Below are 14743 nucleotides of genomic sequence, written 5' to 3'. Positions count from 1 at the left end.
AGATTTACCTGTTCCCCCATGTTCAGAGTAACTCAGTTCACAATAGCTAAATATGTAATCAACCCAGATGTCTTTCAACTAATGACTAGGCAAGAAATGTGGTGTACACACACACACACACACACACTGGAATACTACTAAGTCTTAAAAAAGAATAAAAGTCTGTCTTTTGCAACAAAATGGATGCAACTGGAAACCACTATGATCAGTGAAATAAGCAGACCACAAAACACAAGTATAGCATGTTTTTCTGTGATGGTGGAAGCTAAGACAGAATACATTTTAAGATAATGATAAATTGAATTTATGGATTTATTTGGGAGAATTTAGAGGTTCAAAATGTTCCTTCAATCCATGACCATGATTTATGTCTTTAATAAACTTGCAAAAATGTTTCATAGATTTCAGTATTATGTCTTGCAAATTTTTATGGGATATTGTAGAAATTTGGAAATTAGTTTTTTTATTGTTGCTGTTGTGAATGGAATTTTATTTTCCTATATACAGCTAAACTATTATTTATTTAAAGGAATTTATTAATACATTAAATTCTCAAGGTCACAGAAAATGCATGATATTTACTATAACACAATTCTCATGCTAATGTGATATTAATGCAAAGAGAACAGATTCCATATAGTTTTTATATAAATTTCTAAGAATATAATACTTCATTCCTTCCTCTCTCTCTCTTCCCTCTTCCCTCTCTCCCTCCCTTCCTTTCTCTCTTCTCCTCTCTTTCCTTATTCTATTTTTTAAATATTTTAGAGAACACATTTTAAATTTACACTATAGTCAAAGGCTTTATGCCCCAATAAATAAAGAGCTCAACTAGTAAAAAATAGAATAGACAAATCAAAGACTACAAACCACAATCAAATGAAAACATGGCCATTTCACTCATATAAGGTAAATTTTGAAATAATCACAGATCATTGAACTTACAGTAATGTTTAATTCTTAAACATCAGTTTACAAAGATATTAAACAAAGTTTGGAAAAATATATTTGCAGCAATACTGCTATAAAATATAATTTATTAATTTTTGTTTTCTGATTTTTTTTCTTTTTTAATTTTGGCTCCCATATAGAATGGAGAACATGTACCATTTGTGTGTGTCCAGCTCATTTCATTCAAGAAATGTTCTCCAGTGGCATCCATTTTGATGTAAATGGTAAAATTTCATTTTCAAATTGCTGAATAATATTCATATATATTTATATATTTAAATATGCCATACTTTATCCATCCATCTGATGATAGAACTTTGCTCAATTCCATATTTTTTGCTATTTTGAACAGAGTTGTTATAAACATGGTGGAATAGTTATCTATTCATGTCTTTCAGAAGTGGGATTTCTGGATCATATGGCAAGTCTATTTCTAGTTTTTTTAAAAGAAATTTTCAACACTGTCTGCACTAATGTAGACTGTCACATTACTCTGTTTTTTGGATATAGCCATTCTAACAGGGGAGAGGTTATATCTCATTGTGGTTTTGATTTGCATTTCCCTGCATTTTTCCATATATTGGTTGGCCATTTGTAGTTCTTCTTTTGAGAACAGTCTATTGTGGTCTTCTGTCCATTTCTTAGCTGGATCTATTTTTTTTATTGTTGTTTTTTTATTGTTGTTGAGTTTTTTGAGTGCTGATATATTCTGAATACTAATCCCTTGTCAATATGTAGCCTCAATATATTTTAACCATTCTATTGGCTGTATCTTCACTCTATTGATTCTTTTTTTTTTTAAGTTTTCAAGGAGAAATGCACAGGGAAGGGAAGGCTTTATTTAGGGGAGAAAGAGAAGTCTAGAAGCTAAGTCAGGTCCATGCCAAGCAGAGAGCAGGCCAGGTGTCACATGGAGCAAGCATGTAGGCAGGAAATCAGAGAGTGGGTGGCTCAAAGGCCATGTGCTCATGGGCAACAAGGGCAACAAGGAAGCGGCCTACCATGTTCCAGGCCTTTTATTTACTCCCAAAGCAGGACTGGTTTTGTAGTCTGAGTGGCAGGTGGGTGAACAGGTGAGATTAGATAGGGCCATGAGATCACACAGGGGCGTAATGAAGGCATGGTCTTCCATCTCACAAACCTAATCAATTTTGTCCTATTTATCCTATCTGCCTGCCTACATCATGCCCTGCTCAGAGAGATTCCAGACCTTAATCTTAAGGGATGATGAAGGGCGTAGAATCATCATATCTTCTATAACTTCTTCCTGCTTCTGAGGGGCATATCACAAGCCCTGCCTGTCCTGGATCTGGAAGTCTCTGCCTATTTCATCCAAAAAGTTCGCTTTATGAGCTGGAGTAGTCTTGGTCACCACCAATGGCTGTGTTCCCTGCATGGTCTGTTATTCACAGAAGTTGTTGAGTTCTGAAACATATAAATGTTAATTAGCATAAGCAAAACTGGAACAGAATCAATTACAAGTGATGCACCCCTTAAGATGGAAAGAATTTGTGTTACAGACTCCCAGACAGTGAGTGGTGATAGGCTTCCCTTATGTAGATTATAAAACCATTTAGCTTGAGCATAGAGAATTACAATAGAAGTACCTGCGAAGGGTTTTTTTTCAATAACAGTTCCAAGAGAGAATCAAAAGAGGCAGCTATAGCATCTCTGTCTTTAGGTGCAACAGTCTTGATGTGATGAAAGCAGAAGTTTTACTTACCTTTTTGCTTTTGAAGAGGTACTTAAGATCTCTGATTGGCATACAGGAATAATAAGACGTGTCTTTTGAGTTCACCTATGGAGACTTAAGCGGTACAAGTGTAATCCTAATTTCACTGAGGTAGTTGTACTCAGTAGCACTTGGTAAGGTCCATTCCATTTAAGCTGCAACTGATCTGAAGAGGATCTTTCCAAGAATGGCTTGCTCAAGAATTCCTAGTGTTGGAGCTTTTGTTAAAAGCTCTTTAATTCCTTGGAACACCTTTTGTAGCTCCCCTGTCCAGCACAGTGTGTCTGTGTCAGGACCTTTTCACTTTGATATACAGAAGCTTCTAAGTTTTTTATTATCCAATTTGTCTAGTTTTGCTATTGTTGCCTGTGCTTTGAGGGTCTTGCCCAAAAAAGTCATCATCTTACACCAATATCTTGTAATGTTTCCTCTACATGGTCTTCCAGAAACTTCTTAGTCTTAGATCTTAAATTTAGGTCTTTGATTCATCTTGAGTTGACTTTTCTATATACGGAGAGGGAAGGATCAAATTTAATTCTACATATTTCCATCCAGTTTTGTCAGTACCATTTATTGAAGACATAATCCTTTCTCCAATATATGATTTAGGCTCTTTTGTCAAAAATAAACTGGCTGTATACCCATGGATTAAATTCTGGTCTCTCTATTTTGTTCCACTCATCTATGTGTCAGTTTTTATGCCAGTACCATGTTGTTTTAATTACTATGGCTTTTTGGTATGCTTTGAAGTCAGGTGATGTGACTCCTGTAGCTTGAAATACAAAGGATCATAATAGACTACAATGAAAAACTATATACTAACAAACTAAAAAACCTCAAAGAAATGAATGAATTCCTGGATACATATCATCTAACAAGATCAAATCATGAAGATATAGAAAATATAAACAGACTTACAACAATGAATAAGATTAAAGCAAGAATTAAAATTTATTCACCAAGGAATAGCCAAGCAAGGTATGGCTTTACTACAGAATTCTTTCAAGATGAACTAACTATAATAATTTTCACACTATTCCAAAGTATTGAACAGGATGGGACTCTGCCAATTTTTTTATGAGGCCAACATCACTCTGATACCAAAACTCAACAAAGATACAACATGGAAAAAATTAAAATGACAGACTTATATCTTTATGAACATAGATGTAAAAATTTTCACTAAAATACTGTAAAACTGAATCCAAAGCCACATAAAATAGATTGTAAATCATGATCCAATAGGATTTACACCAGAGATGGAAAGGTAAGCCAATATTTGCAAATCTGTAAATGTCATAAATCATATCAATAGAATGAATGAAATAAATGCATCATCATCTCAATAGATGCATAAAAAGCATTTGATAAGATTCAGCATACCTTCATTATAAAAACCCTCCACAAACATGATATAGAGGAAACATACCTCAAAATAATAAAGGCTCTGTTTGATACACCAACACCCAACATACTGAATGGGGAAAAACTGAAAGCATTTCACCTCAGATCTGGGACAAGATGTGGAATTCCACTTTCACCACTCTTTTTTTTTAAGATGTATTTATTTTTTTGAAAATCAGAGTGACAGAGAGAGAAGGAGAGACAGAGAGACAAAAAGATCTCCCATCTGTTGGTTCATTCCCCAGATAGCCACAATGGTCAGAGCTGGGCCAAGTCAAATTCAGGAGCTTCTACCAGGTCTCACAGATGGGTGCAGGGGCCCAAAGACTTGGTTCACCTTCTGCTGCTTTCCCAGGTGCATGAGTAGGGAACTGGATTGAAAGTGGAGCAGGCAAGATTTGAACAGGCACCCAAATGGGATGCTGATATTGCAGGCAGCAGCTTAACCTGGAATGACAAAATGCCTGCCCCAACCATTCTTATTAAATATGCTACTGGAAGTATCAGAAAGAGTAGTTAGGGAGGAGAAAGAAATAAAGGAGAGAGGCAAAATATCCCTGTTCATGGATGACATGATGAACTTGGAAAAATCTAAACACTTCACCAAGATAGTGTTACAATGATAAACCAATTCAGTAATGCTATAGGTTACAAAATAAACATACAAAAAAGTATTTTTATATAATAACGATGAACTTATCAAAAGAGAATCAAGAAAGAAATCCCATTCACAATAGCTACACAAAAATTAAATATTCAGGAAGAAATTTAACCAAAGAAGTGAAAGATCTCTACAATGAAAATTATACATGGATGAAAGTAAACTTCATGAGTTCCCCCAAATGGAAAGATATTCCTTGCTGTCAGATTGTAAGAATCAATATATTTAAACTAGACTGTTGAGGAACAACTTACTATTTTATTCCTTTTAGTATTTTGTTGTTGTTGTTATTGCTCTGTTTGTTCTACATAAGACCACTGGTTGAACTCTGTAATCAATGCACAATCATTCTTAGGTGTTTAAAATGAACAGAAAAGTGATCTCTGTTAAACATAGGAGTGGGAATAAGAGAGGGAGGTGATATATAGGTCGGCACATGCTCACTCAGACTTACCTCCAACGGTGGAACTAGAAATGTGCCAGGGGATTTCAGCTCAATCTTACCAAGGAGGCAGGTACCAATGCCAGTGCACTTGGTAAAGTGATAAGTATAAATACACAACCGATCAAAAAGATAGGATAAGTGTTGAAGAGATTTCACAAATAAGACCAGTGTAAGCAAACAATGAAGGATAGAATTAAAAGGGAGAGTATGATCCTGGGGGGGAAGCAGAACACACAGCAGACTCATAGAATGGCAAATGCCCAAAACAGCACTCCTGCCTCAGAATCAACCCTTGGGACATTCAGATCTGACTAAAAGGTCCATGAGAGTCTCACAGGCATGGGAAGCCATGACACAGTGGCAAAAAACTATCTAAATGAAAGATCCTGGTGAACAACACCCCAGCAGAAGGAACAGGACATCAAGGAGGGAGGTGCCTTTCTCTGAAGGGAGGAAGGAACCTCCACTGTGATATGGCCTTGACTAAACAAGTTCAGAGTTGGTGAACTCAAGGGGCTTCCATAGCCTAGACAGCTCATAGCAAGAGTCTCGGGTGATTGCTGATGTCATAAATAAGAGTGCCAATTGTTAAATCAACAACGGGAGTCACTGAATACAGGCTCCCCACGTAAGATCTCTGTCCTTAATGTGTTTTACTATGAAACTTGAAAACAACACTACTAGTTGAACAATGCCCTATACCTTGTGCGGTTGTGTGAGTGCAGCCTGTTGAAATCCTTGCTTAGTGTATACTAAGTTGATCTTCTGTATATGAAGGTGATTGAAAATGAAACTCGATGAAGGCCGTATGGGAGAGGGAGTGGGAGAGGGGAGGGTCACGGGAGGGAGGGAGGTTGGGGGGGAGCCACAACAATACAAAAGTTGCACTTTGTAAATTCACATTTATTAAATAATAAAAAAGAACTTAAAAAAATAAAGAGTATCTTGGAGTCAGCACAGTTCCTTGCTTGATGGCTTGACTTTGTCATGAGGAAAGGATAGCAGAATGTTCTGTAAAACTAAGCAGCTACAAAATGTTGGTTGGGATCTGAAAGAGGCCAAGTTTTGTACTGAGACTTTCCAGCATTTCATTCATTAGGATAAAGGCCACTCAGCCTAGAGCTCATGCTCACTGTGCCCTTAGTTACTTAGAAAGAAAACAAACAAACAAAAAAAAACAAAAAAAAAAAACAAAAAAAAGTCTATATTACCTTATCAAAATACCAATGATATCTTTACAGATTTAAGAAAAAGAATCCTAAAATTCATATGAAATCACTAAAGACCCAAAATAGCCAAAGTGATACTGAAAAAAAAAAACCAAGTTGTGAATGCAGTTAATATTTAATTTCCTATTTTTACAGTACATAAATATATTTTGTATTTTAATATTAAACTTATGCTTAAGAATTTGCTAAATTTACTGAAGAGCTGTGATTTTGTTTACAAATTACTCAGGGATTTCTTCTTACATAACCATATAATTTCCATAAACTTATATTTATTCTTTTTTCAATATGTGGAACCAAATTATTTTTATGGCGTGTTGAATGAATAATGCCTGAAGCACAAGTAAAACTGAAGAGTGATGGTATTTAACCTTTATCTTGATTGTTTTTCAGATTATAAGATATTTATACTATGGTATGATAGTAGATAGAGGTTTTTAAAACATATCCTTTATCTAGGTTAAGAAATTATTTTCTGCTGCTTCTTTATTGAGAATATTATTAAATTTTATTGAATTATTTCAATGCCTTGTTTGTGTCTACTGAGATTACGATATTTTCTATTTTCAAATTTTGAAACGTGAATTACTCTCACTTCAGATTATATAAAACTAAATTATATAAATAATTTATAATTATACAAATAATTATAATCCTATTTTTGTAAATAACATGCAGTGCAGGGAAGCCAAATAAGCTGGAAGTCATACTGTTAATTCTGGAGATGATATTGTTTAAAAAGGGAGATTGAGGCCAGCACCGTGGCTCACTTGGCTAATCCTCCTCCTGTGGTGCCGGCACCCCAGGTTCTAGTCCCGATTGCTCCTCTTCCAGTCCAGCTCTCTGCTGTGGCCTGGGAGGGCAGTGGAAGATGGCCCAAGTGCTTGTGCCCTGCACCTGCATTGGAGACCAGGAGGAAGTACCCAGCTCCTGGCTTCGGATCAGCACAGTGCCAGCTGTAGCGGCCATTAGGGGAGTGAACCAACGGAAGGAAGACCTTTCTCTCTCTCTCTCTCTCACTATCTATAACTCTCTCTCTCTGTCTCTCTCTCTCACTACCTAACTCTGCCCGGCAAAAAATAAAAAATAATAAAAAATAAAAAAATAAAAATAAAAAAGGGAGTTTGAGATATATGCCACGGGTAGCCTGAAGATTTAGCCAAACATACCATGATTGTTATGCTAGAGCACTAAGCTCTAGTAGATTCCACCTCCACAAGCCAGAGAAACAACAACTGTGAGCTGTACACTGAAAAAAATCCCAGAATTCAAATAAGATGGACAGCTACCTAGGCTCAATACAATGACCATCTTTGTCTAAATTTGGTGTATAATGTAAAATGTAAAATCAGTGGCCCAATGAACCAAAAAAATCTGAACCAAAAGATTACCCCAGAGAAAATCAGAGAAAATGTTAAAAGTAAACATCACTCTGTTCTCAGAATCAGCCCTTAAGTCATTCAGATCTGGCTCAAGAGCCCATGAGAGTATTTTAGGCATGGAAAGCCAAGACACTCTGGCAAAACAAAACAAAACAAAACAAAACAACCTAAATGAAAGATCTCTGTGAGTGAGATCCCAGTGGAAAAGTGGAAAGAACAGGTCATCAAAAAAGGAGGTAGTTTTCTCTGAAGGGAGGAGAGAACTTCCACTTTGACTATGACCTTGTCTAAATATGATTAGAGTTGGTGAACTCAAAAGGCTTCCTCCATAGCCTTGGCAACTTATGACAAGAGCCTAGGGAGATTACTGATGCCATAAACAAGAATGTCAAATTGTTAAGTCAACAACAGGAGTCACTGTGCACTTACTCCTCATGTAGGATCTCTGTCCCTAATGTGCTGTACATCTGATTTAATGCTATAACTAGACTCAAACAATATTTCTCACTTTGTGTTTCTGTGTGGGTGCAAACTGTTGAAATCTTTACTTAATATATACTAAATTGATCTTCTATATATAAAGATAATTGAAAATGAATCTTATCAGGGAGAACAAGTGTTATTTGTCCTTTTGGGTTTGGCTTATTTCACTCAGCATAATGTTTTCCAAATTCCTAACAGGGATCACTTTTCAGTTAAAATTTAAACACCTAAGAATAATTGTGTGTTAATTACAGAGTTCAACCAATGGTACTAGAACAAAAAAATAATATAATGGATAAAGTATTATATTGTACATCAACCGTCAGTTGTTCTCCCTGATAGGTGACAACTAACTGAGCACCAAAAAGGGAACCTGTTAAAGTGAAATGAACACTAGGAGAAACGGTGACTTGATCAGCCCTCACCCTGACTGTTGATGAGCAACTTAATAAGTTATCCCTCTTAGTATTTTTTTTGTTTGTTCTACTAAATACTTTTGGTTGAATACTGTAATCAATACACAATTCTTCTTAAGTGCTGAAACTTAACTGAAAAGTGATCGCTGTTAAATATAAGAGTGGGAATAAGAGAGGGAAGAGATGTGTAATTTGGGACATGCTCAAGCTGACTTACCTCAAACGGTAGAGTTAGAAACATACCAGGGGATTCCAATTCAATTCCATCAAGGTGGCATGTACCAATGCCATCTCACTAGTCCCAGTGATCAATTTCTGTTCACAATTGATCATAATGATAGGACTAAGAACCAAAGGGATCACATAAACAAGAATAGTGTCTGCAAATACTAGCTGATAGAATAAAAAAGGGAGAGAACAATTCAACATGGGAAGTGAGATACACAGCAGACCCATAGAATGGCAGATGTCCTAAACAGCACTCTGGCCTCAGAATCAGCCCTTAAGGCATGTGGATCTGGCTGAAATGCCCATGAGAGTATTTCAGGCATGGAAAGCCAAGACATTCTGGGGAAAAAAAAAAAAACCTAAATGAAATATCTCCGCTAGTGAGATCCAGTTTCTGAAGGGAGGAGATAACTTCCACTTCGACCATGGCCTTGTCTAAATATGATCAGAGTCAGTGAACCCAGGGGGCTTCCATAGCCTTGGCAGCTCATGACAAGAGCCTAGGGTTATTACTGTGGCCATAATCAAGAGTGTCAAATGGTGAAGTCAACAACAGGAGTCACTGTGCACTTATTCCTCATGTAGGATCTCTGTCCTTAGTGTGCTGTACATTGAGATTTAATGCTATAACTAGTACTCAAACAGTATTTTTCACTTTATGTTTCTGTGTGGGAGCAAACTGTTGAAATCTTTACTTAATGTATACTGAACTGATCTTCTGTATATAAAGAGAATCGAAAATGAATCTTGATGTGAAGGGGAGAGGGAGTGGGAAAGGGGAGGGTTGGGGTAGGAGGGACGTTATGTGGGGGAAGCCATTGTAATCCATAAGCTGTACTTTGGAAATTTATATTCATTAAATAAAAGTTAAAAAAAAAGAAAATGAATCTTGATGTGAATGGAAGGGAGAGAGAGCGGGAGAGGGGAGGGTTGCAGGTGGGAGGGAATTTATGGGGTGGGGGAAGCCATTGTTATCCGTAAGCTGTACTTTGGAAATTTATATTCATTAAATAAAAGTTGATAAAAAAAAAAAGGAACCACAAGACAAATACATATAGAATGTACTGGGGTACAAATACAAATCTCTACTGACTGCCAAAATTCTTTTCAGAAATTGTGTAAGCCAGAAAATAATGGAAGTCATACATAAAAATTTGATAAAAGAACAATTAAGATGTTTTCCAATTGAAAAATACAGTATCTGTGATCAGTGGCATATGAATAGCATTAATACCAGATTTAATATCACTCAGCAAAAGATCCATATCCTAGAATGTATGGACACCATATTCAAAGAAATAATGGCCAATTTCCAAACACATATCATGAAAACTATAAACCCATAGAGCCAAGAAGCTCAAAGAATAAAACACCAAGTATCATCAATCAGGTCCAGAATTCCAATGATAATAAATATATTTTATTTATTTATTTATTTATTTATTTATTTATATATTTTTTGACAGGCAGAGTGGACAGTGAGAGAGAGAGACAGAGAGAAAGGCCTTCCTTTTCCGTTGGTTCACCCCCCCAATGGCCGCTGCGGCTGGCGTACCGCACTGATCCAAAGCCAGGAGCCAGGTGCTTCCTCCTGGTCTCCCACACGGCTGCAGGGCCCAAGGACTTGGGCCATCCTCCACTGCACTCCCAGGCCACAGCAGAGAGCTGGACTGGAAGAGAAGCAACTGGGACAGAATCCTGTGCCTGGACCAGGACTAGAACCTTGGGTGCCAGCGCCGCATTAGCCTAATGAGCCGCAGTGCTAGCCAATTATAAATATATTTTAAAAACACAGAGAAAAGTGCACATGACAGAGCTATAAAAATAATAGTTACAGCGCACAGATAATTCAGATATGAAAAGCGATATAGTGACAATGACAGGAAACTGAGTGGAAAATTTTTAAAAACTGTCAATCTTCCCTTCTTTACATAAAGCAATAATTATTTTAAGTGAAGTCAAAAAAAGAAAATATAGATGCTTTCCTCATCAAAATGGGAAATAATGTATTGATAACCAATATGTAATGTAAGAAGAATTAATGGCAGTCTTCAAGTAGAAGAAATATTGTAACAGACAGAAATGTGGATCTCACAAATGATTGAAGACACATGAAAATGGGAAATGTGTATGAACATATAAATTTTTCTTTTAATTTATGATTAATCAAAGTATAATTGAATCTAAAAGGAAATAAAGTATATAGCAATTTTATGACAAAGTATGGGGGTACATCAACAAAGTAGTTAAAAAATGAAATAAAAGAGCAGTACATTTTAAAACAAAATTTTTAATCCATATTTTCCATAATATACATTTTTCATGAAACTCTTGAAAAATCTGTTATGAATTTCAAAATTTTTGTATCAAAATAAATTTATCCTTTAATTCTATTTTACACAATTTAAAATTCTCATATAATGATAAAATAGATCATCTTATGGTCCTTATTTGATATATAATCTATGATATTATTTGAAGGGAGACTGTGACAAAATTAAAATGCATATTGTAATTGCTAATGCCCTCACTAATATATAAAACACAGATATAAGGGTAACAAGCCAATAAAGGGCCCATAAGTAAAACAAGTTGGGGGGGCAAATAAGATAAGCCAATGAAGAAGAGATGACAAACAGAAATATATAGCATGGGAATAGATTTAAACTCAACCATATGCATAATTATATTAAAAATAAATGGTCTAAATATTCTACTTAAGCGGCAGATTTATCAAACTGAATTTAGAAAGAAAAGACACAATTATAGGTAACTCACAAATAAACATTTTATTATGAAGGTGTAAATGGTAGAAACACCAGTGAGACATTAAGTGCATGGACATATTACTATCAGACAATTTGGAATCCTTTTAAGGAAACCATTAACAACCTACACAAAATTCTCAAACTTTTTTTCTTTTTCTTTTTTTTTTTTTTTTTTTTTTTTTGACAGGCAGAGTGGACAGTGAGAGAGATAGAGAGAAAGGTCTTCCTTTGCCGTTGGTTCACCCTCCAATGGCCGCCACGGCTGGCGCGCTGCGGCCGGCGCACCACACTGATCCGATGGCAGGAGCCAGGAGCCAGGTGCTTTTCCTGATCTCCCATGGGGTGCAGGGCCCAAGCACCTGGGCCATCCTCCACTGCACTCCCTGGCCACAGCAGAGAGCTGGCCTGGAAGAGGGGCAACCGGGACAGAATCCGGCGCCCCAACCGGGACTAGAACCCGGTGTGCCGGCGCCGCTAGGCGGAGGATTAGCCTAGTGAGCCGCGGCGCTGGCTCAAACTTTTTTTTCTATGTTAAACAATCCAGACCCAACAAGAGACATACCACAAGAGAAAGTCTTCTCTTAGGTAAACTTAACAACAGAGAGCTGCTCAGTGTTTGCTGAGAGCCAGGACAGAGAGGAGATGATGTTAACTGTGGTGTCCAGAACAGAGGAGATGATGTTAACTGTGGTGTCCAGAACAGGACCATGTATTTCTCTCCACACTCATTTAGCACTACACTTAATATTTGTGAACTTTAATGACTATAAAGCACTACTAAATAAAGATGATTTTTAAAACAGGGAATTGGAAAGTAGAACCTGTGGATATGCAATATTTTTAAGGAAATTTAAGTCAAAAAAAGCAAAAGATTCAATTACTGTAAAATCCTAAGCTACAAACCCATTTAATGCTTTCAATTTATACCTCCCACACAGTCAAAATACTAGACTATGTAATCATGATTAGTGTGATTAAAGAACATTAACATACAGTCATAATATCACCTATGGTAATAAATAGATATGAAAATAAAATCACTATTCTCAATTTCCAAACTTCAGTCCTACTTGAGTTTTTTATGTTCTGCTTCCTTTCTGCTTAATAGTCATTCATTTAAGTCATTTTTCTCTTCTTTTATCTTACTGAAAGTTGTCCAGAACAGCCCAATCATACTTTAGGGTAGGATTATCTCCAACTAAATATACAGTTTACCACACATAAGTTCTACCTATCATAACATTAAAACTCACCCATTAGTTAACATGTTCACCTGTTTATTATAACTATCAGATCTTCTCCATTTTCAACATCATGTTCTTTGCTTCTGAAACCTCATCAGATGGCCTTTAATTTCCATATTTCTACCAGCATTCTATTCATGATTAGCAAACTATTCTCTAAGAAGATAGAACATTTCTCTATTATTCTCTTTGCTTTTGAATTCTGTCCACAGAAATATATACTTTTTCTTGCATGCACTTCAAATCTCTTCCACTCTTTACTGATTAGCAAAAGCTGCTTTCATATTTTTAGAGGTTGGTTACAACACCACTCCACTCTTCATCCCGATTTCTGTCTATGTCTGTTTTGGCTGTGTGATGGTTAATTCTGTGTATCAACATTATTGAGCAAAGGGATGCTCATATACATGGTGAAATATTTGTGTCTGTGGTGTTGTCTCCAGAAGAGACTAACAGTGCAACCAGTAGACTAAAGATGTGCCTTCATCAATGTGGATTGATTTTACAACAGCATTATATCCAACGTGTTGAAGATCTGAATAGAATAAACTGGCAGAGCAAGGCTCTCTCACTTCTTGAGCCAGGATATGAATCTTCACCTGCCCTTGGATTCAGAGCTCCTTGTTCTCAGGCTTCCAGATTCTGGGACGTGGATCAGCAATCCCTCTACTTCTCAGGCCTTCTTACTAGCGTTTACAGACCAGCTGATAGTTACACCATTAGCTACCCTGGGCCCAGGGCTTGAGACTCAGTATTATTCCATTGATGTTCCTGCTTCTCTACTCTGCCGGTGACAGATGTTGGACATATTCAACCTCCATAATTCCATGGGCCTATTCCCATAATAAGTCTTCTGTTCCATATATACACATATCTATGCCTCAGTGTATCTATCTATCTATCTATCTATCTACTTACCAATCTATTTATTGATTCTGTTTCTCTTGAGGACTATGATGAATACAAATTGCTACAACACACATCATAGGCTAGGTGGCTTAAACAATGAACACTTTCTCTCATAGTTCAGAATCCCATGAAATCCAAGATCAAAGTATCAGAAGATTCAATGTCAAGGGAGGGCTATTCCTTGATTCATCCATGACTATGAATCTCACTATGTCCTCACATGGAAGAATGAGTGAAAGGGCTTTCTGTGGTCCTTTGTAAAGGCACCAAGCTTATTCATGAAGAATTCTAATTACTTCTCAAAGTCCCCAACTCTTAAGATCACCAGATTGGGATACAGATTTCAACACATGAATTTTGGGAGGGATATAAGCATTCGAACTATAAAAGAGGAGGACCTGGATATCCAGGGAGCAGTAGAAGTCTCTGATTCTGGTATTGGATTTTGCATCACCTTCATAAATTACTTAAGCTTGAATTTGATTGCTTGTCTTCAGTAGATTAATTAACAAATGGAACAAGTGATGTTTTTGATGTACTCTCATAGAAGACTGTGCTGGCTTCATTTCATACAAATGAAGAAGCTTCTACAACTTGAACTTCCCTCAGTTTCGGGTTTTTTTTTTTTTCTAATGTGACAATAATACTGTTGAGAGGATTAAATATGTTTTAACAATTTATGCCTAAAAGCTGTTAATTATTTATATATTCACTGTAAATTTTTACAAAAATTAGTATTATTTATTGATACTTGTAGCAAGACAATAAAATAATATATAGTACATGTGAACATGACAATCTTAATTAATGAAAATAGGCAGTAAAATTGAAACTGTATGTCTTCCCCTATCTAACATTTGTGATTTGAGGAACACACTGGATTTCCTATAT

Source organism: Oryctolagus cuniculus, chromosome 4, assembly GCF_051225735.1.
Source record: "Oryctolagus cuniculus isolate XC-2025 breed Fujian yellow rabbit chromosome 4, ASM5122573v1, whole genome shotgun sequence".
NCBI lineage: Eukaryota > Metazoa > Chordata > Mammalia > Lagomorpha > Leporidae > Oryctolagus > Oryctolagus cuniculus.
The sequence above is the reverse complement of the archived record's forward strand: the minus strand, read 5'-3'. Positions refer to the sequence as shown.